Raw genomic sequence first — 27,894 nt, forward strand, 5'->3', positions numbered from 1 at the left:
TGAAAGAATGAATTAGAAAAAGTAGATAAAAATATTTTAGTAAAAAATAATAAGCAGAGAGAGGTTTGCTATACAAAATAGATAAGATAGAAAAAGTAAATATTATAAAGATACCATTTCTCCCAAATTAATCTTTAAACTCAATGTAATTTCAACAAAATGCAAACAGGTTTTTGTGCATGTATATAACATTATAAGTCTATTTATATGACTGTGATTACCCAATGCAATTTTTAAAATTTCATTCAATAATACTTTCGTGTTTAAAAGATAAGGGCTCACTTTTTTTAAACATAACTAATTACCATTACATTATCATACCTAGATATTTGAATATTTACACTTAGTATTCAAATTCCAAATTGTTTCATAAATGTAAAATTATTTTACAGTTTCAGGGTTCAGATAAGGCCCATGTGTTGCAATTGGTGGGAAGTCTACAAATTTCACCTCCCCCCAAAACAATTGTTTTTCTTTCTTGTAATTTCTTTATTGAAGAAACCAAATTATTTGTCTAATAGAGCTACTCACAGCCTGTACTTAGCTAAATGCACTCTATTGTGTAGTTTAAAATCTTCCTGTGCCCTCTGAATTTCCTGAAAGTTGCTAGTTTATACGGAGACTTGATAAAATTCAGGTACAGTTTTTTTTTTTCCCAGGACTATTTTGCAGGTGGTGGTCTTCCATTCGGAAACAAGTAATGTCTTATTGCATTTCTCTTTGAAATGCAAGCAGCCATTAGTGATCAATGTGTAGAACCATTAATACAGAAGAGGTTGCAAAATAGTGACACTCTAATGCTACAATAGTAATTCTTCTTCATTACTAGCTAAAATGCTTCTATAAGAAGAAACATTTCTTTATATACCATTTAATTGTCTATAGTATAGTTTGTATAAAATGGGCAGCATAAATCCTTGACTACTTTAGCTAATATAGACTTGATAAAAAATAACAAGTTGGAAAACTCATCCTACTGGATATAAAGACTTATTTTAAAATTTAGTAATTAATGCATTCTGGTATCAGTATAGATGTAGACAAAGCAATAGAATGGAATAAGGATCCTCATAGCAAATATTTATTAAACTCTTGAAATTTTTATTGAATTAATTAGCAACCAGATGAATCAGAACATTATTAGCAACCCAAATACATCCCTCTTGCTTCCTTTCAGTTACTACTCTACCCAAAAGTAACTACCATCTGACGTCTAAGGGCATATAATAGTCATATATTAATTTTGCCCATTTCACACTTTAAATAATTGGAATCATATGGTATACACTCTTTAGTATTTGGCTTTTTAAAGTTCAATATTTGTGAAATTCTTTCATGTTGCTGCATGAAGTTATAGATCATTTTTGTTATTTTTATGTGTAATATTCCATTGTGATAAGCATAGTTCTAAGCACTGAGGATAAAGCAGATAACAAAGGAGAGTCCCTGCTTTCATGAAGCTTAAATTCTAGTGAATACAATACATGACAATATGTATATATTGGGAAGCTCCACATATGTTCTAGATGTCGGGCTATTAAATAAATGGTGCTGGGGCAATTTATTATCCAGTTGGAAAACATAAAAGTAGAAAACTACCTTATTCCATATACACAAAAAAATTAATTCCAAGAAATTTAAGAACCTAAATGTAAAAGGCAAAGCTTTAAAACTTTTGGAACAAATACTCATTTATTAATTACAAATATTTATTAGATATTTATTTGTATCAAGCACTTCTACATCAATGAAAATAACATACAAATATTCTTGCTATTATGAAATGCACACAAAATGCGGTGAGACACAATAAAAACATAAACAAGTAAATTAGATAGTATATTGGAAAATTATAAGTACTTTCAAGAAAAATAAAGTCAATGGGGATAGGGAAGTAAAGAATACCTGTAGAGGTGAGGACAGACTAGCAATTCTAGGTAGGATGGTCAGGGAATATAGGAAAAAATTCACTGTGACCTTAGAGTTTGGAAAGATTCTGAAATAAGACTTAAAAATCATAAACCATAAAGAGAATGCTCAATTAATTTGATTGCATCAGAGTAAATACTGTTATACATCAAAAGACTCCAGAAAGTGAGAAAAAAAGCCTGAGAAGATATTTGCAATCTTTAAATCATTCAAGGATTAGTGTCCAGAATAGTCAAAGAACTTCTACAAATTAGTAAGAAAAAATACAAACAGCAAATAGACAAAGGCTATGAATATGCAACTCACAGAAGAGGAAACCCAAATTATGACTAAACCTATGAAAAAATGTTCAATATCAAGGAAAATATGAATTTTATCCACACTGATTTTTATTTAGTATTTGATCTATCTTACCAAATTAGCTAAGATTCAAAAAGAAGGATTTTATTGAGATGAGCACACCTATGAATGGTTGCTGGGACCAGAGAGGTAGTATTAGCATAGGTAGGAAAATGAGACCTGAGCAGAGGAGGTGTGTAAAAGGCCATGGAAACAAACGGGATACCGAGTAAGAAAAACCACAAGATAAGGGTAACCGTAAGTGTCACAGAACATTAGCGTGAGAAAAATGAGACATGAGCAGAGAAAATACGAAAGCAAACAGTGTAAAAAAATGGAATGCTGAGCAAGAGAACATACTTTAACAGTAACAAGATAAGGGTAACCACAACTGTCACAAGAAACATAATAAAAACAATACAGGGCACATTATACATTATAGTTTCGCACCCGCCCCGCAATGAACTTTGGACACCGCAACAGGTCCCTGCCTAATCATATAAGGTGGAAAACATCCCTCTCCCCGGCAACGGGAAAGAGACAACATCCCATTGGTCAAGAAAAAAAGAAGAAGAGACAACGTCATGAAGGGGGAGAGAACAGGCAGCAGAAAAAGGGATGACACAGAAACCCCACTGCCACTGTCCCCAGGACGTGTGCCCACTCCCGCCCCTTTTGGAGTATACTATTGCTGATTAGAAAACTAAAGCAACCCCTGGGCTACAGTCCGCTAGGACGTGTGCTTGTTTTTAACCACTTTAAGAGTGAACTTTTGCTTTAATAAACTTTGCTGCTTGCTGCTTCCAAACTGTCTCTTGCTTTCATTCTTCCATCATGAGAAGACAAGAACCGAGTTCAACAGCCGGTAACAGCACTATTCTGAATTTGACTGACTGATGTTTCACCTGCTGTCAGAATCATGATATGTACTTTTGGGTTACATTAGAGATAAGAACTACAGATCTAGGGGGCAACTGAGATCTGGCTCTACTTGTCCTTTTGAGCCATGCATAAAGTTAACCATATCTTCTTTAGCTTTAACTTCTGTAGTAAATATAAGCCTCTCCTCCAAGTTTCAAAGTCCTAGGAGATGAAAAAAGGAGATGAAAATGGTACTCAAGAATCAAGGGCATTTGAAATGTACACAGCCAAGTTGATGTCTAATTATTTAAGAAAAAAATCAATTTGTGGATTACTGAAGACCCTTGTTTCTTATTTTCCTTCTTGATGTTCAATTAATGTCCATTTCAATTTAACGGTTATTGAAGTCCCATCAAAAGTGATATAATTCAGACTTGTCAAAAAATGGGGCTCATTAAAACTGATGTAAAGATAAGCTATCCTGTGCATGATGCCAAAATGAACTTTCTAAAATGCAAATCTGATCACTACACTCCCATATGTACTCTGTATTCCAGACTTAATAAATTACTTGATTTTCTAAAAACAGAAGATGCCTTTGTAACTAACACATTCTGTTCCCTCTACTTTTTTTATTCTACAAATATTTATTGAGCACTCGTGATGTGCCAGGCACTGTCATAGGCACTGGAGTTTTAGCTATGAATAAATAATAAAGTTTCTATTTTCATGAGACTTAAAGTGGGAGAACATAGACAATAACATTAAAAAAAGGAATAATATGTCTAGTGTCCTGAGAGCAATTTTTTTTTTTTTTTTTGAGACAGAATCTCACTTTGTTGCCCAGGCTAGAGTGAGTGCCATGGCGTCAGCCTAGCTCACAGCAACCTCAAACTCCTGGGCTTAAGTGATCCTACAGCCTCAGACTCCCGAGTAGCTGGGACTACAGGTATGCACCACCATGCCCGGCTAATTTTTTCTATATATATTTTTAGTTGGCCAGATAATTTCTTTCTATTTTTTTAGTAGAGACGGGGTCTCACTCTTGCTCAGGCTGATCTCGAACTCCTGACCTCGAGCGATCCACCCGCCTCGGCCTCCCAGAGTGCTAGGATTACAGGCGTAAGCCACTGCGCCCGGCCCTGAGAGCAATTTTTTAAAAATAATTTTTTATTCTTAACCTTATAAAATAATTTTTTATTCTTAACCTTATAAAATATTTTCTAAAGGAAAACGAAAGAGTCTGATGTTTGACTTAAGGCATAAGTGTCTCACTTATTTTTACCTAAGATAGTTTTTTTTTTTTTTTTTAAGAACAGGTTTCTTTCTTTATTGATTCATATTCTTTATGTGTACGGAAGTTGAGTACTGCTCTTTATACTGTATTTTCCCTGCTATCCTTTCCTCAAGTTCAGATACTGAGATCTAGAATGAGATGACCAAGAAATACATCGAAAATCTTGCAAAACCCTTTAGACAAGAATAAATATATCTGAACTTTACTGGGGACATTTACAATATAAGAGGTAATTTGAATATTGGTTACTACCATTTTCCAGGTGGCTCAACCAGTCTTTCCAACAACCTTGCTTTCTCAAGGGCTCATCACCAGGCAGATCTAGGCTATAGGCATAACCATCACTTCAAGCATTGGTAGCTGTCTCTATGCCCCCTACCCAGCTACCTAAACACATAGTTCACTCTTGAACTTCTCTGTCTTTCTTAGTTTCTAAATGGATGTACTAACACCAAGCACTCTTCATCCACCAAGTCCTTCCTGGTGGGACGTGTGGGCACATGAAAGGATACCAGAGTAAACATTTCTGGTATTATGAAAAATACGATTAAAGAGAAGGGCTAAAAGGTATTTTTTTAAGGCATCCTGATCACAAAACAAACATATAAAAAATAACCATAAAGTACTGGGGAAATAAAATGGCAAATTGGCTATTTGGAGATCCATTTATTTTTTATTCATTTATTAATTATTCATTCAATGAACATTTTTTTTTTTTGCTCGTTCTATTTTTTTATTTCAAAATATTAAGGGCGTACAAATGTTTTTGGTTACATGGATTGCTTTTATGATACCTGAGTCATGGCTCTAGGTGTGCCCATAGCCATGGTGTTCATTGTACCCATTAGGTAGGTTTTTTCCCCTCCTCTTCTCCCCCCTCACCCCGGCTTGTGAATTAATAAAATGTTGTATATGTATACCATGGAGAACAACTCAGCCATAAAAAAGGATGAATTAATGCCTTTTGCAACAATTTTGGTGAAACTGGAGACCATTCTCCTAAGTGAAGTATCTCAAGAATGGAAAACCAAACACCACATGTATTCATTATTAGATTGGAACTAACCAATGAGCACATATGTGCATATAGGGAAGTAAAACTCAGTGGAAATCATTTCATTTTACAGTTACAAATGTCTTCACATTTTAATTTAACAGTTACCTAACCACACTTCCTATCTTCCTAACTAAGCTGGAAGCATCTTAAGGCCCTGGAATTCATATCAAAAACCTTTATTTATTTTTATTGCCTTCTCTATTAATAATAAAAAGACATTTTATTTAAAAATAAAAAATGTATTGAGTTGCATTAAAATATAACAGTTTACCTACCTTCTGTAGTGATACGCATTCTGGGTGTTTAATAAAGTCTTGCTAGTTGGCAAACCTGAGAGAAAAGTCTTAATCTAGTTAGAATCTCATGATCTCTCCAGACATTCAATGAACATTTCTTAAACATTTACTGCACACCTAACATTATGACAGGATCTGGGTTTAAACAGTTGTTTCAAAATATAACTGCTGTCCTTGCAGAACTAGTAGGTCACATAAATGTTTACAACAATTATTACAGTATTATTTGGAGAGTGTTCTGTTAAAGGTTTATGCAATCAATTTAGAAATGTGAAGAGAGAGATCCAAAATCCACTCTTAGTTGGAGGGGAGAGGGGGTCAAGAAAAGGTTCCTGGAAACATCTTTTTCTTTGAATTTGAATAATAATTCTAGTAAATTAGAGTTTCAAAGCCCAGAACATTTCCTGTCCATAAATACTACACAGATTAACAATTTACCATTATTTGCACATTTTTATATGCCTTTCCTTTAACTATGTCATCAGTTACATCAAAACAATTGGGGTCACCACCTTTTCAGACCATTCCCAGAAATGCTCACCTCCTCCTCTCTCTCGGCCAGTGGTTTTTCCAGGAATAAGTGACGACATGGTCTCAACTACTTAACAATATATGAAACTGTTTGGCCATTCCTGGAAATACTACATTCAGGGATTGACACTTGATCAGAAGCTTGAACAGGCAAAGATTTCATTTGTTCTGCTTGGATCCCTACAAATTATCTTTCAAAGCAGAGACATTACTCTCTGAAGTGAACTTGACCAGAGTTCCACAGTAAAGAAATATTTCAAGTAGTTTATACGATACAGTTGATTTCTACAGCAATTTCCTTCTAAAGAGTAGATGAGCATCAATAAAGGTTCATTCACACTGAACTTTCAGTAATCAACTCATGAGGAACTTTAATGTAATTTGTTTTTACATAATGCAGGCTCATAAAATGCATCATTTTTCTTACTCAATACATAGTTGGAAGATTTATCACTAAGAGGTTTTATTCATGGCCAGACCCTTTACAAAAATCTGATTTTTTTCTCTCATTTTAGCAAAATCCTTCCGTTAAAGAACTGAAGTGCTTCAAACACCCTAGTAATGGTACAGTAAATTACATTTTCTCATTTGGAACATTGTAATAGATTTCTCTACAGAGTGATTTATCATGCAACAATTAGGAACCCAAGGGAATTAGATGACCATTTTAAATTTTATCAGCTTGTTTCAATAAACTGTTAATGTGACCCTAATGTTTGGGAAGCACTTTAATATAATCAGATTTTGGTTGTTCAATCTACTGACATTAATGGCTACCTCATTAATCATAGCATTCTCGCCGAGACCTTGGAGGCTGAGCTAAGTTCAGTGGACCAATTCTTACAATAATAAAAACAGGCAATTTTCGACAGGGAAATATTTTCACTTTAACTACAAAATGTGTTTTGTTATTTCTTAGAAATTGACAGGGGTAACTGGAAACTCTAAAAGCTTACAAAATAACAATTAAAAACCCTTTAGGCTTAATTCCCAAATTGGTCAATTAAATCAAGACCTCCTATAATCATTACCTGTAATGATTTTCTATTACTTAAAAGTATAGAGCTATACAGTAAGACCTAAAATAGGCCAGACAAGGAACACATAATAAATGTCTGTCTCCCAAGCCTAGGTAGCATCTGATGATTTGCACAAATCCTGCAGAACTGAAACATGCCTTCAACTTCTAAAACCCTATAGTTAATTCCTCAGTGGTCTTTCAGGAGGGATATGGAAGAATAATACTACAGGGTGATTTATAAGACTTCAGGAAATTGTTTGTAAATGTAGAGGTTTTTTTTAGTACTTCTGATTTTTTTTTTTCATTTTGATAACAGACACTCTCCCAGTCTCTTAAATGTCTATAGAGCTGAAAGAAACAAACCTTTTTTTAAAAAAAAATCACAATATCATTATAGTTTCCTGCTTGTGTTACTGCTATAAAATGCCTTTGTATTGTATGTCATGACTGGAAAAAAGGACATAGTACCATCTGTTTCTAAAATCATGGTTTTATTTTATTAATTTTTCTTGTTAAACTTAATAGAATATGATCCTATTGGAAACAGAGTTTATAAAGCCACATAGTTAGCTGAAAACAGAAAAATCAGATGTTTTTAAGTCAAGCTAAAATGCTTAGTGCTTTAAAATATTTCATTTTTGGTTTCAAGGAAATCTCATCATTAAGTGTGTGGTTTATATTCTGGGTTTTATATTACCCTCAAAAATTAAGCTATAGAAAATGCAGCCTGAAAAAAGTCACATACAAAAATTCATAAAAATTCAACCCAATATATCTTCCCAAAGAAAAAAAATTTTTTGAAAATGTAACATGACTGAATCACCAGTCATAATGGTTTTAGTTCTCAATTTTTTATTAACTTTTAATACATTATTCTGAATAAAGATTGTAAGGTAGAGATGTTTAAGAGGGGTATGAGCCGCCTCAAAATGTTCTAGTGCAATATGTTATCTCAAGATGACTGTGAATTCCAGTGCACAAAATAGTGCCTGTTCATCCATTTATTCACCAAATATTCAGCATATTCTATTTTATAGGTGCTGTGCATTCTAAACTTTGGATTCTGAAAATCACTTGCTGAGCTAAGTGAATGCCCTGTGCATAATAATACTTTAAGGATTAGAAAGAAATATTTGTTTTTCCTGGCATTCAGTAGGCACTTCTTCATTACTTCATGCTTGTAAAGTAGATAAACGTATCCATGAAAATAACAAATTTTATAAACTGTGAAAATGTAGCTGGAAGTCCTTCAGTGGAAGACCCCGTGTTTTAGGACAGAATATTTATTTGTAGGGAGAGGTTTGTCTGTGAAAGCAAAGATAAAAGTTAATTGGCTTTCAGATTGATTAAAAGGCATAGGTGGATTTATCGTCTGCCAGGTTGGAATTTTTAACAGTTCTTCAAAATCAAAGAGTTTTTCTATTTCCTTTCCGTAAAGACCATGGAAGCTCGCTGGTCAGATCTCCTGTTGCTGGAGCGTGATTGACTGAGGAACCCAGCGGCCGCCCCTGTGGATCCACAACCGGAGCTTGTCCCCGGGCACATTTCTCCCATGATGCTTCAGTCGGAGCACTGTGCAGGTATTAACAAGAAACAGGACTCCTCTGAAGAGCAATTTTGTCTTGGGAACTCCACCACCTGCCCCAAATTTTCTTAGGACTGTGCTGCAGTGTGAGACTCTTTTCTACCTTGGTCTCCTTCCTTCCTCTTCTCCTTTCAGAGATGTCAGACTCCTACAGTAGGCGGAAGGCTCTCTCTGCCTGCTCCGCCTTCCGCCCTCCTCCCTTTCATCCTTCACTTGAGTTTCCCTCAGTAAATCTCTTAGACATCAAATGCTACCTTAGCCTCTAACTTCTCAGAGAACACAAACATGGAAAATTGGTTTGGTAATCCTTGCATGCTCTCTTAACATACATAGTAGGAAAATGGGCTCTATTATTTTTCTTTTTTTTGAAACTGCAGTAACTGCTATTGGAAAGTTACAATCCTAATTATTGTTGTCTCTCCAAACATTTAGAATAAAAAAATCCACCACTCACCTTATACTTTTTTATCCCATTTTTATTAGCGTGAGACATTTTTTCTCTGGAAGCAATTTGTGACTATTGTAGACCACCATTAACAGCTATTAGGTAAAAGAGGAATACCATGTCGTGTTACATCACAAGCTTTGACTCTGTGTCTTGGTTTCAAGTTGTGCCTGGGTGATATGCACAGATGACATGTTGCAAAATCATGTACATTTGCCCAGTCGATGGCCCCAGATTATGACTTAGATTATATCATCTTGAAGAATATAGTAAATAGATGAAAGTTTATTGCCACTAAACATCGTCTTATCTTCTGCTAATGATTTGTGCCATAGAATTTTTGAGTGACATTTTTCTGATTATTCCTCCAGTTTTTTCAGTCCAGTGATTTTAAAATCTTTTTTTTCTTTAAGCATGAATTTCCCTCTCAAACAAATACATATCTATTAAGCAAATAAAAGTGTTAGTATTTAAGGGCCCAGAGATTTAAACTCTCAACTTCACTTCTCCTCAGGACTACTAGAATTCTACCTTGAAGTCTGAAAACAACCATTTAGATTATTACAATCTTTTGGATCACAAACTAAATTTATACCCCCACATGCTGTAGGAAGGTATTTACGGACCTTGTTCCATATGGTGTCTTTTTTCAACTGTGACAGAACTTTCTATGAATGACAGTGGAAATTACATATCTGAAGTGGGTGAAAAATTAATCTCAGTTGGCACCAAAATTTTTCTTGGAAGACAATTGTCTTTGTTTAGAAAAATACTTAGATAAATCTTTTAGCGAGTGACATCTGATATCCTCAAGCCATGAACTTTAAAGACAAATTCAAAAGTGATAACTAAACTGCTCTACAAAAGAAATGTATAGAAATAGAGGGTTGGAAAAGAAAAAAGGGGAAGGATTAGAAAAAAACAAGAGGCTTGAGAGAGTCAGGCAAGACAGAGGGACAGAAGCCCAAGTTATATTTGTAAAAGCCAAACTGTAAAATATGCTCTATTATAATTTCAATTATATATTATAACTATATATAATTGTAATTATTATTTATCTACTTACTATATGAGGCTACCTGTGTGCTACATATGTTTTATCTAGTTTACTTCTAATCCCATAATGTACAATATTGTCCCACACTACTGGTAAGGAAAAGTAAGACCAGGGCTCTCCATGTATATATTCATGCCCTATGACAGATATTGACATCTTACTAACTGACACACACCTTGTTAGATACTGGAGGTATGTACAGTAGAGAACAAAGGAGGTGATATCCAAGTCTCAGGGAGTTCACATTTATCCACTTTATACCGGTGGTAAAAGATTCAATTTTAAGTATGTATTTTTTTTTTTTAAAGAAAACACACTCTAATAAGTCAAACTCTTTAAACAAGGCCACTCTTTAAGAAGTTAGAAATCTTGGCTTTTCTACTTCTTCGTGTCTTATAATAGACCTGAGGTGGGTGGATAACCTACTAGAACTGCACACCTTACCATGTGTTATTGATTACTTCAGGCACCTTTCATAGCTACTCACAGGACTTGGAACAGTGCTTTGAATTTAAAATGTCTTCTTCTGTGCTTGATGTGCCTAATTATGTCAGCACCAGCTGGAAGGAGATATTGACAAGACAGTACAACACGGCTATGTTCCCTACATAATTCAAATTCAGTGGCAGGCTTCCACCTCCGTCTCCCCCTTCCACCTCCATCAGCATGAAGTGGAGCGAGTCTAGTGCTCTATATTAAATGCATGAAAAGAAAGGGCACACAAAGACAGGTTTTGCTATGCTTTCAATCCTTCAATATCAAAGGTCTTTAATATCAAAATTATCAGCAATAATTAAATTAGTTAGCCACAGGAAGTGTACATCTTGGTAGGTTTCAAATGATGTTATAATGCCTTATTAATTTGTACTTCTGATGACAAATTTTGATCACTTTCCTTCCTCTTCCTGGGGTAAAGCCGTGAAATATTCCATCTGCTTTCATCATCTTTGGAGCATAATGACCAGAAGTCTCACAGTGACTTAAGAAGTACATATACAATGGAAACATTTGGTTACTGCAATAAGCATATTGCTATAAATGTATCATTTATAGTCCCTTAAAAATATACCTTGTTTATTTTTTTACTTGTATAATTTAATAAATATTTATTGGATGCCTACTACTATGTTCATGATGCTAGGGATACAAGATATTTAATACACAGACATACCTCTACTCCTCTAGAACTTACAAGCTAGAGAAGGACACTGACAAGCAGACAAAGGAGATAATTCAATAGATAGAATTTACCTCATTGCTTCCTCAGCTACTTACGGCCCATCCCTCCTCAGTCAACATCTGATTCTACCTATTTGGACCTCCTTTGGTATGTTTTCACTTCGTTTTGCACCACCACCAAGCTACCTCTCTGTGTGTCCCTATTCAATCCCACCTAGGAGGAAGATCTGATTAGTTCAGAGGTCAGTGTCTTTCGGAAGTAAGACTCCCATGTTGTGCCATCTCAGAAGCCTCTGGCTGCCCTGGAGTTAGGTGAAAGTTGTTGACAGAAAGTTGTAGAATGCTAGGAGAGCACTTGGGAGAACACATAGTCTTACAGTGTGTTTTTTTCTATTTAAAATTTATTTAACAATAAAGTGCTTACATACATCCCATATAGCAAAACAAAAACACTAGCGATTTAAATAGAATAATATCTAGAGAATAATTTAAAGTAAATAAACAAAAGTTGAACTGTGACTGCCTGATATAATTTGTCAAATATATATATACTTTTAATAGCTGAGAGGACTAGTCACTTTTCCTATCTTATAAGTTAAAGCACAATATTATTTTTAGAAATTCTACATTTTTATACTTCTGCAATGCAAACAATGCAAATAAGAATATTATTTTTTAAAAGCTATAATATTAATTATAATAACACTATGTGAAATTAGAATAAAATGGCTAATGAGTTGTATCCATGTAAGTGCATAAAATGTGGACTGTTTATGGAAATATACTCAGAGGTTCCCCATAGATTAAGCATGGAAAGCAAATATAAAAGATCTTGCATAGAATGTAAAAGATTGCTCAATATTAGAATACTCTAAATGTGATATTTTTTCATTACTGAGCATAAGTACACCAATAAACTGCATTAATGTGGTGTATATTTTAAGTCCAAAAATAATCAATTTTTGTGTTATTTTGGTTTTTACATAGGTTCTTTTGTCTGAAAGGAACAGAGATTCATTCAGGTCACCTCATGCAGGCAATCTTGTAAAATAAGAAAAACAGGAATCTTAGCCAATCTTCAGGGAAAGCCATTAAAAAGAAAATGTTTTAAGCAAGAATAGGAACCAAAGAACAGCTAGGTCTTGCGGCAACTAGAGTGCAGCCTTTGAAAGACAGCATGACTATCAATTTACCTCACTGCTTCCTGAGCTGCTCATGGACCATCCCTCCTCAATCAACATCTGATTCTGACCTGTTTGTGCTTCCTTTGGTATGTTTTCACTTAAACTTGCACCATCACCAAGCTATTAACACCTATCTATGTGTCCCTATTCAATCCCACCCAGGAGGAAGATCTGATTAGTTCAGTGATCAGTTTCTTTGGGGGGTAAAACTCTTATGTTGTGCCATCTCTGAAGCCTTTGGCTGCCCCGGAGTTAGGTGCCCACTCCAATTAAATCACTGTGGCCAAGATGGCAGGGTTAGGTGGTAGAGAACACGAATACCCACGATGAAGCTGCTGCCTGGGCTTCTCTCTACAGGACATTTATTAAATTACCAATATTTACTTCTAAGACCCACTTCCAGCATGTGACATGGTTTCTTTGACACATAATGACATGAACACAAGTAAAATGGTGGATTATTCTAAAAAGGCTTCAATTTTCTCAGGAAACACGAGCAGCACGTAGACAAAATCGAAACCAGAACAAGTAAGTACACCACCTTTTGCACACCCCCAATTTTTTAAAAATAATAGTTAATATCTGGTATTATGTAAAGTGGATGAAATAAAACCAGGACTTTAGGCTCTAGAGATTTACCAGGTGAAGCTTTATCAACACAGAGTAAATAATTAGTTGCCTCACTGAATTAACTAAATGAGGTCAAGAACCACGCACTCAAATCAATTTGTTAGTTATTCAATGTTTTCATTGTTACTCCTGTGTTTTGCTGTTACATACTGATCGTTTAGATTGGACATGCTATAAATATGCAAAGTCATATAAATTATTATTAATAATTTACAGTGTCAATAACCCATTTACTAACATGTATTGACTGTTTACCATGTATTACATACTCTCCTAAGTGATTTTGAAACATTAACTTATTTAGTGTCCCAGACCAATGAGTTAGTGACTATTAATTAGCCCCATTTACAGATGAATAAACTAAGTCATAGATTCAATTTCCTGCTCAAAGTCAAGTCACAGCTGGTGAATGTTGGGGCCAGGATTTTATGTTATAGGCACCCTGAGTTTAGAGCCCATTCTCTTTATCACTGTGCCATACTAGCTCCTAGAGAGAAATGTTTAAAGGACTAGTTCACCCTAACTTTGGAGGATAATTTTGCTTCTCTATGTGATCCTCCTGAGAAAATAATCTCTTAAAAAGCTTTTAAATATCTATATAATCAAAAATTTAAGAAGGAAAGGAGCTAATAAGCAGCAAGAAACACCTTGGGAAGTTGATCCTGCAGATAGGTTTTTAGGAAGATTGGGTTGGTCTTCCAATATTCTGACTCTTCCTAGTTCCTGTACTCTAGACACACATACACACATTATACCATCCAAAGTACTTCCCTTCCATTTTTGTAACTGCCCAAGAGTCCACTAATTTTGTTCTTAAAGACATCATCTTTTATAAACATCAATGCCTCTGTCCCATCTGGTCTTACACTATAGAATTCTGTGTTCCCCAGTTTGCTTAAGGGAAGCTGACCCTGGCTAAACTCATGCTAGACCCATTTTGAGGGGTAGGGAGTAGGGAAAGTAGGAATGAGCAAAGCTTTGCATGTATGACTGTGTGAGTGTGTGTGTGTGAGTGTGTGTGTGTCTATGTAGTGTTGGGACTCTCTGAAAACCAGCTATTTAAACATAATGCCAGCAAGGCTTGATTTGAGCAAACTTAGCCTTATTTGTAAGCTTTTTAAAGAAATTGTCAAAGTTACACATTTTATGTGACTCACACATTCCTTGTCGCTGGGGTAAAAGAACTCTCTTTAATGGCCAGATTATTACTCCCACCACTGCTGGCACATTGGCTAATGGGAAAGAGTCTCTAGCAAAACCAAATGACACACAAACTGGGCTCTGGGTACTTTGACAGAATTTTTGTCCCAACACCTATCTGAAATCAGATGCTATGAAGGGGTGACATCTTTCCTCCACTCATGGTTTCCATGACGAAGGATTTTCCATAAGTACATGCCAAGAAACAGAATGGGAAGGGTGCAAAAATAGCACCAGAGTTTGTGCCAAAATTTTTTCTTCACAAGTTTTTCTTTTACTTTCTTCTCATTCCTGTCCCAAATGGTCTTTAACCTAGGAAGTGGACCTCAGGATCATAAATTCAGCAGTGGTGTGGCTTCAATAAATTTTTATCAGCTTTTCTTAGAACCTAATACAAGGCATTCAAGTGCCTTCAAAATTTGTTCTTAGCCCACCTTTACTGCTAAGATTTGTCCAGACTCATACTTTTTGTATGGAAATACTTCAAACTTAGAGAAAAATGTAGCAAGTATTACAATACCCATGTACCCTTCATCAAAAACCAATGAGGTGAGACAGCAGGATCACTAGAACCCAGGAGCTGAGGTTGCAGTGAGCTATGATGATGCCACTGCACTCTAGCTGGGATGACAGAGCAAGACTCTGTCTCAAAAAGCAAACAAATGAGAGTTAACATTCTATAATGTTTTCTTCAGATAATGTAAATTTTTTTTATTTTTAATTGACTATCGTATACATTTATGAGGTACAATGTGACATTAGGTGTATGTATACATTGTGGAATGATAGAATCAACTAATTAACATATCCATCATCTCACATATTTATCTTTTTTTGTGGTGAGAACATGAAAAACCTACTCTTTTAGCAATTTTGGAATATATAATAGAATACATTATTATTAACTATAATCCCCATGTTGTGCAACAGATCTCAGAAACTTATTGTTTTGGTCTAAGTGAAACTTTGTACCTTTTGACCAACATCCCCCATTTTCCACCCCACCTTGCCCCCCAGCCTCTGGTAGCCACCATTCTACTACTCTTTGTTTCTACACATGAGACTTTTTCAGATTCCACATGTAAGTGAGATCACACGGTATTTGTTCTTCTGCGCCTGGCTTATTTCCCTTAACATAATGTCCTCCAGGTCTATACATGTTGCTGAACATGACAGAATTTTTTTTAAAGGCTGAATATTATTCCATTGTGTATATAGACAAGACATTTTCTTTATTCACAAGAAATAATATCTTTATTCATTCAACAAATATGTTTTCAGCACCTGATGTGAGCTAGCCACTCTTTTTGGTGTTTGGGATATATCAGTAAGCACAACAGATCCCAGCCATCTCTCTGGGCAGCTTGCATTCTTTGTAAATTACTTTTAAATGGTTTAGAGGAGAAACAGTTGCTACTCATTCCTGCTATTTGCTCTTCTGTGGAGGTGACTCCCATCCTGGCCTCCCCAGCCTCCTGCCTCTCCTCTGCGGAGGAGCCTTTTACCTTGCTGGTGAGCTTGGGAGAAGAAACTGCATCTGGGCACACACGTGGGAATCACAGTGCTGCTCCCCAGCACCACAACATTCATTTCACAGGGAGAAGTCCTGCCCTTACAAGAGGGGGTCTGTGTGTAAGTTTAGCACTGTGTGTGACAGTGTGGACAACTGCATCTGTTTTCAATAGTAAGAAGCCTATTTTGTTACAGTCCTAAGTCACATCCCTCAACCTAGACCTGATCATAAGTGGTGATATTTTGATCTCCAGTTGCTGCATTTTATTTTTGCTTGTTTGTTTATTTGTTACTTACTCCTGAAGTGAGGGGAAGACAGAGTCATTTATCAGGACTTGTCAAATACCTGGAGTCTTATTCCCCCTGAAAGCAGTAGCCTCCTGATGTTAGTATATATTCTTTTGGCCCCCATTTGTATTTTTTACTACATTTTTGTTTAGCCATAAAAAAATCAGTATTATTTTATGTATTTTTTAACTTTACATAAATGTTCAAAATGATATATATATATATATGTTACATTGCAGCCTGTTTTTTTTCCACTGAATTTTAAGTTATTAAACTCTACCCATACTAATCTGTGGTTGGCCAGTTTGTTTGTAATTGTTGTATAATATTATATCATATAAATATACTGTAAATTTTTTACCCATTCCTTCTGCAATGGGACTTCTTTTGCTAGCTTCACATCTTTGCTCTAGCTGTATTTCACCTCCTGATGTGCCACGTGCCCAACTCTGGGCCTTTGACCCTGCTGCTGCTTCTGCTGCGAATACCTCCCTCCACTCTCCTCATCCCTTATCCATGTGCCCAGTGCCCGCTGCCTGGCTGACTGCAACATTTAGGACTCAGCACAGACCTTTCTTCCCTCATAAAGTCTTCCCTCATCATGCCTTGCCTTTCCCAGATTGTTGTAATGATTCACGTTTCAAAACTAAGACCTGAATTTAAAAGTGTTTTATAAACTCGATTGAGTTCTATGCAAAAGTAAAATATTGGTGAGGTACATTTTGTAAATTCTTTGCATTAGATCTCAGCAAAATGAAAAGTAAAAGTAAACTTTGCTCAGTTGTTGGTAGATCTGTTTCCTCAACACTAGATTAAAAAACTAGTTGTTAATAAAGCTAAATGTGCATTTTGTATTCCCTTTTCTATACATTACACTGAACCATTTCTTATTAGAATAGAAAAAATGCCCCCTGATTTAAAAATTTGGTGATAATGCTCCAGAATGCATGGAAAAAAGAAAATTTGTCTTTTTTTGCATTAGCAAGTGGAAAACATTTTTTAAAGTTAGGGGCATTGCTTTGCAAAATGTACTTTGTTCATTTGTTGTGATGACTGTACTCTAGTTTAAATTATTTATGATGAGACTTTATACTATATTTTATAGTCTGAGTAATATGAGTCCTTTCTGAAGCTCTTTGCTAGTAAATCTTTGCTTAGAAGCATTAAAGATCATCAGTTTTAAGTGAGGATTTCCAGAATTAGTGGAAGAATTAGTACATTTTTAGCATACCTGATACATATTAAGTTCAGTTCTGAAGGATGTAAATCTCTATGAATAGCCCAGGGAAGTTTTGTTTTATTTTATTTTATTATTTTTTATTTGTAAAAAAGATGCTTTTTTTCTGATGCACAAGATGTTTTATGGGTAACACTCATTAGGGTTAATGGGAGTAAGATGCAAAAATCTCTCCTGCTTTGTGAAAAGTACAGGCTCCATAATGTTTCCAGGAGGAATACTCTGAAACCTTCATAAAACATTTATATCAGTTGAATAGAAAAAAAAAAGGAAAAGAAAAAACCTCCTTTAATAAAACATTTGCCCCTATTACACTGCTGCTTTAGAATTTTATTTATTCAAGATTCATGTGTAATAAATTTGCATTACATGTAGATTTTGCACAGAATGATAGCATGCCAATCCCCTCATGTTATAAAGAAAGATAGCATCCTACACAACAAAAGTGAGGATTTTGATGGAAACTTGCCTGTTTCTCCACTGTCCTGGGTTTATGTGTATGTCATTCCTCATTTGGATTCAAGATATCAGTCTTAATAAGATAAAGAAGTAGAGAAAGCTTATACTTATTTAACTTTCTGAGTAAGGAGTTAGTAAACTATAAAACCAAAAATGTATAATGGGGAAAATAAATAGCCAATTCTTTAAAAAATATGAAACATACCTGCAGAAAAATGACACACTAAATTTATTTCGTAGTATTATCTTACTTTGATTATATGTTAAATCCCATAATTTAGTAGGACTTTTAGAAATATGCTAGAATTTTTATAAAGGAATTACAAAATAATATAAAGATTTTTTTTTGAAAAGTCTCTAAGTAAAAAAAAAATAAAAAATCACAAAAAGAAAGACTACCGTTATATATTATTTCATATACATATATGTATAACTTTATAAATTCTAACAATATATCATTATTTATGATCAGCATTTCTAAAAGATTGTGGACATTTTGATAGTGTTTAAAAGGTAGAGCAGTATACATTTAATGTTTAAATATCTTGAGTAAAATATGTCATTCTTCTTGAGGAAATGTTAAAGTGTTGAACATCTATGTTCTCCACAAGTAAATAACACATTATATGGCTACATTATGACCAGATTATATCTATTAGTTACTGCTGTGCACCATGTAAATCTCTAGATTCCCCTGGGAAATGAGAAAATCATTTCAGACTTCAATAACTAACAATCAGTTATTGCTCTGGGCAATAATAAAGCTGAATGCAATTACCTAAAGTGAAGTTAGCAGTGTAACAAATGAAATACAGATTTTTTTCCTCTCTCTTAAAATAAATGTAGCATCTCCTCATCCCACACTACTGTGTATTATAATAGGGTCTTCCAAACAGTGCATTGTCTAAGTAGTCTATTTGAGATTTGAAATATGTGTGATTAAAAGTTATAAAGTTACTTTATATAATATCACTTACTTAGTTGGTGCTCAAAAAAAAAAAAAAAAAAACAAAACAACCCAGAACAACAAACAAACAAAAAAATAAAACCAGTAAGGCCCACAAAACTGGAAACAAAAAACATTTATTTTATTTAAAAGATTCACTAGACAGATTTTTATCTTTAAAACTACTGAATTTTCTCAACGAAGATGATAAGACATTTTTTCCTAGTCTTTGTTCATATAGCAAAATGACCAGAATGAAAAATGATAAAATCATCTTCAGAGTTAGTAATAATGGGTTTACATATATATATCATTACCTACATTATGAATGTATTTATTGAAATGAATATTAAAGAGAAAGAAGTATTTCACAATAATGGCTAATTCACAAATTTTACTCTTAGAATTTCTTTTTTTCTATAACATTATTTATCCAAAATTGATTCCTAATTCATTATTTGCATATATTTCCTATTTGTCACAACAGAATGCAATTATACTGAAACAGATTTCCCAGTAGAAAGTTAATCCTGCTGTTTCACATTTTGTTTAACCATTTTTTATGTATAATTGTAGTCTGTGTTTTGGCATAGACCACTCCTGAAACAGTAGATTTTCTGGCAATTTGGCTGTTAGCATACATTTGGTGGTGAATATAGCCTTTCATTAGCTCTGTATTCAAATAGCACTGCCAAAGTATTTTTCATGTTCTTTACTCATTTCTGTTTATAATAAATCCTTGGAAGCTTGAGGCTGACATCTGTTTTCTGAAGTAATCCTTTCTCTTTCCTCTGTATGGGCCCATACTGACTTATTATTGTAGGGTTGTTTATTAGAATAGGGCTGCTAGCAATTATTATTATTTAAGGAAAATGGATTGTTTTGTGGGGAAAAACACATAGGAAAATTGCATGAATAATGTTACCAAAGGATATGTAAAAATTGGTACCAACAAACATTGACAGCATCTGCTTAACCGCATATTTATATTCTATAATTTTATTATATGTTGAGTAATTTGAGGGATGCTTCTATTTCTCAGACCACACTATATGAAAATAAAATTCATGTATCAGAATAAAATCATTATTGAATTTGCTTGTTTAAAAGCCCTAGTTTAATTCCTTTATCTCATTCAAGTTGATTCTTCTCTTTTTCCTTCTTCCCAAGTTCCCTTCCTCATTATCCTCTTTTCTCTCATTAGCATTTATTGACCACATGCTGTGCTGTGTTCCAGGCCTTGCAGCTTACCTAGGCCAAGCAAAGTTCAGTAAGATATGTTTCCTAATCACAAGAAGTGCACTGTCTAATAAGAAAGAGAGATACAGAAAAGGACAATTACAATTGTTTTTTTAAATTGGATAAGAGTCACTGTAAATAGCTAATGTGTTACTCAAAAGAGTCTTACTTAATAAGCATATTTACTCTTTAATTAGGGATTTTCTGAAGGTAGAATATTGAGGAAACTGTGCATTTCCCTCCAGTCCCCCATCACCACTGAGTGATCAAAAGTTTTCATAATGTTAAAGTCTTAGAAATATTCCGTTAGTGTACCCCAGACAATTCTGAAAAGATTTAGCAATTCCAGTTTGGTTGATTCCTCTTGTGTAAAACGTGACATTTCTCAGACACTCCTTTCACACTATGTACATATACACAAGGATTTCACTATGCCAGTGGTTCCAAACTTTTGCATGCATCCGAAGCACCTAGCAGGGGTCCCCAACTTATGGTGAATTGTATACTTATTTCATTATATATCACAATGTAATAATAATAGAAATAAAGTGCACAATAAATGTAATGAACTTGAATCATCCATAAACCATCCTCCCCCTCCACGGTCCATGGAAAAATTGTCTTCCATGAAAACGGTCACTGGTGCCAGAAAGGATGGGGACTGCTGACTAGAGTACCTGTGAAAAGAGGTTGCTGAGACCCACCCACCATTGTTTCTAATTCAATAGGTCTCCGGCAAGGTCTGAAAATTCACATTTCTGAAGAGTTCTCAAGTGATACTGATGCTGCTGGTGCCAGTATTGCACTTTGAGAACTACTGCATTATATTATTTAGGCATATTTTTATCCTTTGATTTAGAGGGCTTAGTAAAGAAACCAAATTTTACTGACAAACTGTTATTAGAGTTCAAGATTTAAGCAGATGCATCTCTGTCTTAGGACATAGTGAATTATTGCTGATTTACTGTCTGTTTGGGTATCAATGTACAATTATTGGCAAGATATGAAATATATCTAATTTTTGATTTAAAATTAGAGAACCAAAAAAGCATAATTAAATATCAGGACAATTTTTCAATAGTTTTCTAGTTCAGTTTTCCTTAACCATTTCTGAGGGTGAACACCAAATTTGGCACCATATTTACCACTATAATGAAGAATTTGCTTTCCTGAAACCACTGTGTCCGCCTGTGACTGAAACCACTACTCTTTCCAATTTATACATTCCTCAGATTTTGGCATATAGACTGAATCTCAGACGCTCTGTGTTTTACGTGATTGTCAGCTAAGATTTTTCCTGTGCGTTTGGCTGGACTTAGGATGTTTTCTAGCACAAAGAAAAGATAGAATGGTAATTATTTTTAATGCAAAAAGAAAAGTTTGAAAAACCTCTACCTTACAAAAAAGTTCCTGCGACTTACCGAAGTATGATTGATCCGGCCAATTTCAAGAGTCAAAAATTAGCCCATAATTCTCTCCCAGCCATTTCTACTTTCTTTCTTATTCCCCTGGTTTTCATTTTTAATTTTTTTATTTCTTACCTTCATAGTTCAGTGTTTGGAATCTGCTGCATACCTCGTCTAGATAGCTTTCTCTGGCTTACAAATATTTCCCCTCTCTCCCAACTCTCCATCACCCATTTCTATCTTCTGTTCTCAATATCTGAATGTATCTACAGTAGAAGGATGGTAGGTAAGAAAATGAGTTTTGGATTTGGGCAAGGTATGAATCCCATCCCTGCCAATTAGTAGCTGTTTTACTTGGATCAAGTTTCCTAACCTCTCTGGTCCTTAGTTACCTCTATAAAATAGGGTTAATGCCTACCTCACAGTTCTATGGTCGTGGTTGAATGATAAAACATTTGTAAATTACAGCCCAGTCTTTGGCACACAGTAAATGCTTACTTGATGAAGTTCTTCCTACCTCTCTTCTCCATTACCCACAAATTTTGTCCCCATAAGATTTACATTGTTAGGATCTTCATTTTTCAATTCCTTCTACCACCTCCCTGACCAGAGAGGGGGATCTGAAAATGCCGATGTTCTTCTATGATGATACATTTCTGTAAATAAAGAAACTGTGCTCCATCTAAAGCTTATCATTGAGTTGCAGCTTTAAATGTTACCCACAACCAACATCAGCTTTTTTCATTTGCATCTTTCCTAGTGAAGAAATTATTTTTAACCTGTGAGTTTTGTAGTTAAAATAGTAAATATTGTTGTAAACAGGTTACATTTACTCTCACTGCTTTAGATCACACAGTGATGCCATTAGATCTGGATAAGAGGGACTCATAATTAGAGGGGTGACAAGACACACACACACACAAACACACATGGGCATCTATGACACTCAAAATCCTGCACTTTGCATTGGCACAGAATGACTACTAACCCAAAACATCCATCCTTATAAGTAACACTGTTGTGGTGACAGTAAAATACTATGCTAAGATGCACTGTGGGTTATGCCATAGCTGACACGCTTCAAAGTACATGGGGAATTTGAGTGGCAAAAGCACTTAGTTAAGAGAAATGGAAAATTAATTGTCAAATTCTTCCTTTCAAATAGCAGGAATGTGGCAGATACTTGCACGATTAAGTGTTATTTTCTGGGAGTCCAAGCATCCATTTTCTCTCTTTATGTTCCAATTTGTCTTTCTAAACCTTTTTATGAATTAATGCAGTATTTACAATAGTTGCACATGGTGGTTGAGAAATATTTTGCTATATTAAACTATTTATCTTACTCATAAATTTCTACATATGTAGTTGTAAAGTCTGACATTGATACTCTATATAAAATGGGGTTAAACTAGAATTACAAAGATTCATCCTTAGAAAATTATTTAATGAGATTTAATAACATTTAAAAAATACTTTTTAAATTCCACTTTATTTAAATAATTTTAATTTAAATATATACTAATTATATTTTGCACTTATTTTTTAATGTTAATGATTTTGAATAGGTTAGAAGAAAAATATTCTTTTGAACATATATTAAAATGATTTTAGTGCTTTAACTATGTTTGTTTATATATTTTTTATTTTTAATTAACAAATAATAATTGTACATATTTATGGGGTACAATGTGATGTTTCCATACATATATATTAATACATTGAGTAATGATCAAAACGGTAATTAGCATATTCATCCACCTCAAACATTCATCATTTCTTTGTGGTAAGAAAATTCAAAATACTCTCCTATGGCTATTTTGGAATGTACAAAACATTTTTGTTAACTACAATCACCCTATTACACAATAGAACACCAGAACTTATTCCTTGTATCTAATTGTAATTTTGTACCCATGGACTAATCTTCCCCCATCGCCTTCCCTCCCACCATCCCCAGTATCTCATAGCTGGTAACCACTTTTCTAATTTCTCCTTATTTGTGGTCAACTTTTTTAGATTCCACATCTAAGTGAGATCATGTGGTATTTGTCTTTCTGTGTTTGGCTTATTTCTCTTAACATATCATCCAGGTTCATCCATGTTGTCGCAAATGACAGGATTTCATTCTTTTTTATGGCTGAATAGAATTCCATTATATAGATTTATCATCTAACAACACTTAGATTGATTCTGTATCTTGGCTATTGTGAATAGTTCTATGATAAACTGAGAGAGTGGATATCTATTTGACATACTGATTGCATTTTCTTTGGATATATATATATACTCAGCAGTGGGATTCTGGATCATATGGTAGCTCTATTTATATTTTCTTGAGGAACCTCCATACTGTTTTCCATAATAGCTGTACTAATTTGCACTCCAACCAACAGTGTGTAAGAGTTTGCTTTTCTCCAAATTCTTACCAATGCTTGTTATCTTTTGTCTTTTTGATAATAGCCATTCTAACTGGAGTAGGGTGATATGTCATTGTGGTCTTAATATGCATTTCCCTGATGATTGGTGATGTTGAGAATTTTTTTTTCATATTCTTGCTGGCCATGTGTATGTCTTCTTTTGAGAAATAGCTTTTAAGACCTTTTGAACATTTTTAATAGGAGTATTTGTTTTTTGCTATTGAGGTGTTAGAGTCCTTTGTATATTCTGAATATTAACCCCTTGTCATATATACAGTTTGCAAATATTTTCTCTGGTTCTGTAGGTTGTCTCTTCATTCTGTTTTTTCCTTTGTTGTGCAGAAGCTTTTTAGTATGATATAATCCCATTTGTCTATTTCTGCTTTTGTTGCCTGAGCTTTTGAGGTCTTATCCAAAAAATCCTTGTCCTGTCCAATGTCATGAAGCAATTCCCCTATGTTTTCTTTTAGTATTAATAGTTTCATAGTTTCAGGTATTACACTTAAATCTTTAATCCATTTTGAGTCAATTTTTGTATGTGGTGAGAGATAGAGGTCTAGTTTCATTCTTCTGCATGTGTATAAACAATTTTCCCAGCACTGTGAAAAGACTGTCCTTTCCCCCCTGTGTGTTCTTGGCACCCTTGCTGAAAATCAGTTGGCTGTAGATGCATAGATTTACTTTTGAACTTTTGAGCTCTCTGTTCTGTTCTATCGGTCTACATGTCTGATTTTATGCCAGTACCATGCTGTTTTCATTACTATAGCTTTGTAATATGTTTTGAAGCCAGGTATTGTGATGCTTCCGTCTTTGCTCCTTTCACTCATGATTGCTATGACTATTTGTGGTCTTTTCTGGTTCCAGGATTAGTATTGTTTTTTTTCCATTTCTGTGAAGAATGTCATTGATATTTTGATAGGGACTTCAGTAATTTGTAGATCATTTTGGGAAATATGAACATTTTAGCAACATTAATTCTTCAAATCCATGAACATGGGATATCTTTCCATTTATTTATGTCCTCTTCAATTTCTTTTGTCAATGTTTTATAGTTTTCAGTATATATATCTTTCAATTCCTTGGTCAAATTTATTCTGAGGTATTTTTTTTCATAGCTCTTGTAAATAGGATTGTTTTCTTGATTTCTTTTTCACATAATCCACAAATACCATACAAAAATGCCACTGATTTTTGCATGTCAATTTTTTACCCTGAAACTTTACTAAATTCATTTATTGTTCTAAAGGTTTTTGGTAGTCTTTAGGATTTTATGTCTATAAGATCATGTCATTTGCAACCAGGAACAATTTGACTCTCTCTTTTCCAATTTAGATGCTTTTATTTCTTTCTATTCCCTAATTGCTCTAGCTGGGACTTCCAACAGTATGTTGAATAGAAGTGATGAAAGTGCACATCCTTGTCTTTTCCAGATCTTAGAGGAAAAGCTTTCAAATTTTTCCCATTGAGGATGATGTTAGCTGTGGGTTTGTCATATATGGCCTTTATCATGTTGAGATTTGTACCCTCTGTATCTAATTTATTGAGAGTTTTTATCGTGAAGGAATGTTGAATTTTTTCAAATGCTTTTTCTGTGTCTATTGAAGTGATCATATGGATTTTGTTCTTTCTTTTAATGTGACATATCATATTTATTGATATGTATATATCGAAGCATCCTTGCATCCAGGATGAATCCCACTTTATCATAGTGAATTATATTTTTAATATGCTTATGAATTCAATTTGTTAGTATTTTGCTGGGGATTTCTGTATTATGTTCAATAGGGTTATTGGCTTGTAGTTTTCTTTTATTGTGTGTCTTGTGTGGTTTTGGTATCAGAGTAATCCTGAACTGGTAGAATGAATTTCAGAGTATTTCCATCTCTTCAACTTTCTGGAATAGTTTGAAAATAATTATATATTTTTTTTAATGTTTGATTGAATTCAGCAGTGAAGCCGTTATCTCCTGGGCTTTTATTTGATTAGAAATTTTTATTACCAATTCAATTTCCTCACTCAATATTGGTCTGTTCAGATTGTCTATTTTCTCATAATTCAATCTTGGTAGGTTGTATGTGTCTAGGAATTCATTAATTTCTTATAGGTTATCCATTTTGGGGTGTATAATTATTCATAATATTCTCTTATGATCCTTTGCATTTCTATGTCATCAGTTTCAATTTCTTTTTTATGTCATTTTATTTATTTGAGTCTTTTTTATTCACAGTCAGTATAGCTAAAAATTTGTCAATTTTGTCTTTTCATAAAAGCAACTCTTCATTCTGCTAATATTTTATATTGTTTTTCTAATTTTTATTTCATATAGTTTTGCTCTGACATCATTTTTTCCTTCTATTAATTTTGGGCTTAATTTGTTCTTGTTTTTCTAGTTTCTTGAGGTGCAATGTTAGGTTGTTTATGTAAGATCTTACTTCTTTTTAGTTGTAGGCATTTATTGCTATAAACCTCCCTCTTGGAATGGCTTTTTCTGTATCACACAGGTTTTGGTACATTGTGTTTCCATTTTAATATGTCTGAAGACTTTTTTTAATTTACCTTTAATATCTTCATTGATCCATTGATCACTTTTACTTTCCCAAAATTTATATTTTTGTTGCCTTATTTTACATCTCTTCATTATAGCTATTTTTGAGAATTTTGACTTTAAACTTCATTCTAGAGCTTTGAAAATTATCCTTTGAAAAGATACTTTGGAATATATATTAAAATAATTTTTATGTTTTTACTACCTCTTTTGTATTTTGATGTAAATTTTATACTTTGAATACAAATACATTTTTTAAAAATCTCTAATATTGGTTAGATCATTGAGAATGAGTACAAGTAGAGACCATGGTAGAAATTGAAATCATAATGTGAACCTCAGAAAAGAAAAAAATAAATGTAATATTAAGTTGGGGTTTTTGAAATGTCCATCACTTTTGAGTATTTATCATTTCTATGTGTTGGGAACAAATCAAGTCCTCTCATCTAGCTACTCTGAAATATACAATATATTGTTGTTAACTATAGTTACTCTACTCTGCTGTCAAATGATAGAACTTACACCTTTTATCTAACTGTATGTATGTTTGTACCCATTAACCTACCTCTCTTCATCCTCCCTCCCACCTGCCTACTGTTCCCGGGCTCTAGTATGTATTATTCTTCCCTACACCTTTATGAGGTCAACTTTTTTAGCTCCCACATATTAGTGAAAACATGCAATATTTGTCTTTCTGTGCCTGGATTATTTCACTTAATATAATGACCTCCATATTGATACAAATAAAATTATTTCATTCTTTTTTAAGGCTGAATAGTATTTCACTGGGTATATATGCCACATTTTCTTTATCCATTTGTCTATTGATGGACACTTAGTTGACTCCACATCTTTGCTAATGTGAATGGTGCTACGATAGACATGCAAGTGCACATATCCCTCTGATATATTGATTTCTTTTCCTTTGGAAAGATACCCAGTAGTGGGATTGCTGGATTGCATGGTAGTTCTATTTTTAGTTCTTTGAGAAATCACATAAATACACACACCCCCCTGAATTTTATTAAATGTTACCAAACTCTTTTTAAATAGTAGCCTGTAGCTATCTGAAGTTGGAGACAATGTCCAGTTTGTTCTTCACTGTATATCTAGCACTTCAGATATATGGAACCTGGTAGGCACTAAATACATTTTTGTGTTTGGACAAACCGTGCTCTCTTATGCCTCTACCACTTTGAATCTGATAGTCCTAAAACTCCATATCTCTCTACCA

General features: G+C 34.0%; 1 long non-coding RNA gene across 1 annotated transcript in view; it reads right to left on the bottom strand.

Annotated features, from left to right (window-relative positions):
* Positions 1-5,800, bottom strand: part of LOC123644754 — a 90,065-nt gene extending 84,265 nt beyond the window's left edge. Inside the window, exon 1 of the long non-coding RNA XR_006737240.1 lies at positions 5,759-5,800. This is a non-coding gene — a long non-coding RNA (uncharacterized LOC123644754). The remainder of the gene's footprint in view (positions 1-5,758) is intronic.
* Between the last annotated feature and the right edge of the window lie 22,094 nt (positions 5,801-27,894).

The sequence above is a fragment of the Lemur catta genome, chromosome 9 (assembly GCF_020740605.2).
Source record: "Lemur catta isolate mLemCat1 chromosome 9, mLemCat1.pri, whole genome shotgun sequence".
In the NCBI taxonomy this organism is placed as follows: Eukaryota; Metazoa; Chordata; class Mammalia; order Primates; family Lemuridae; genus Lemur; species Lemur catta.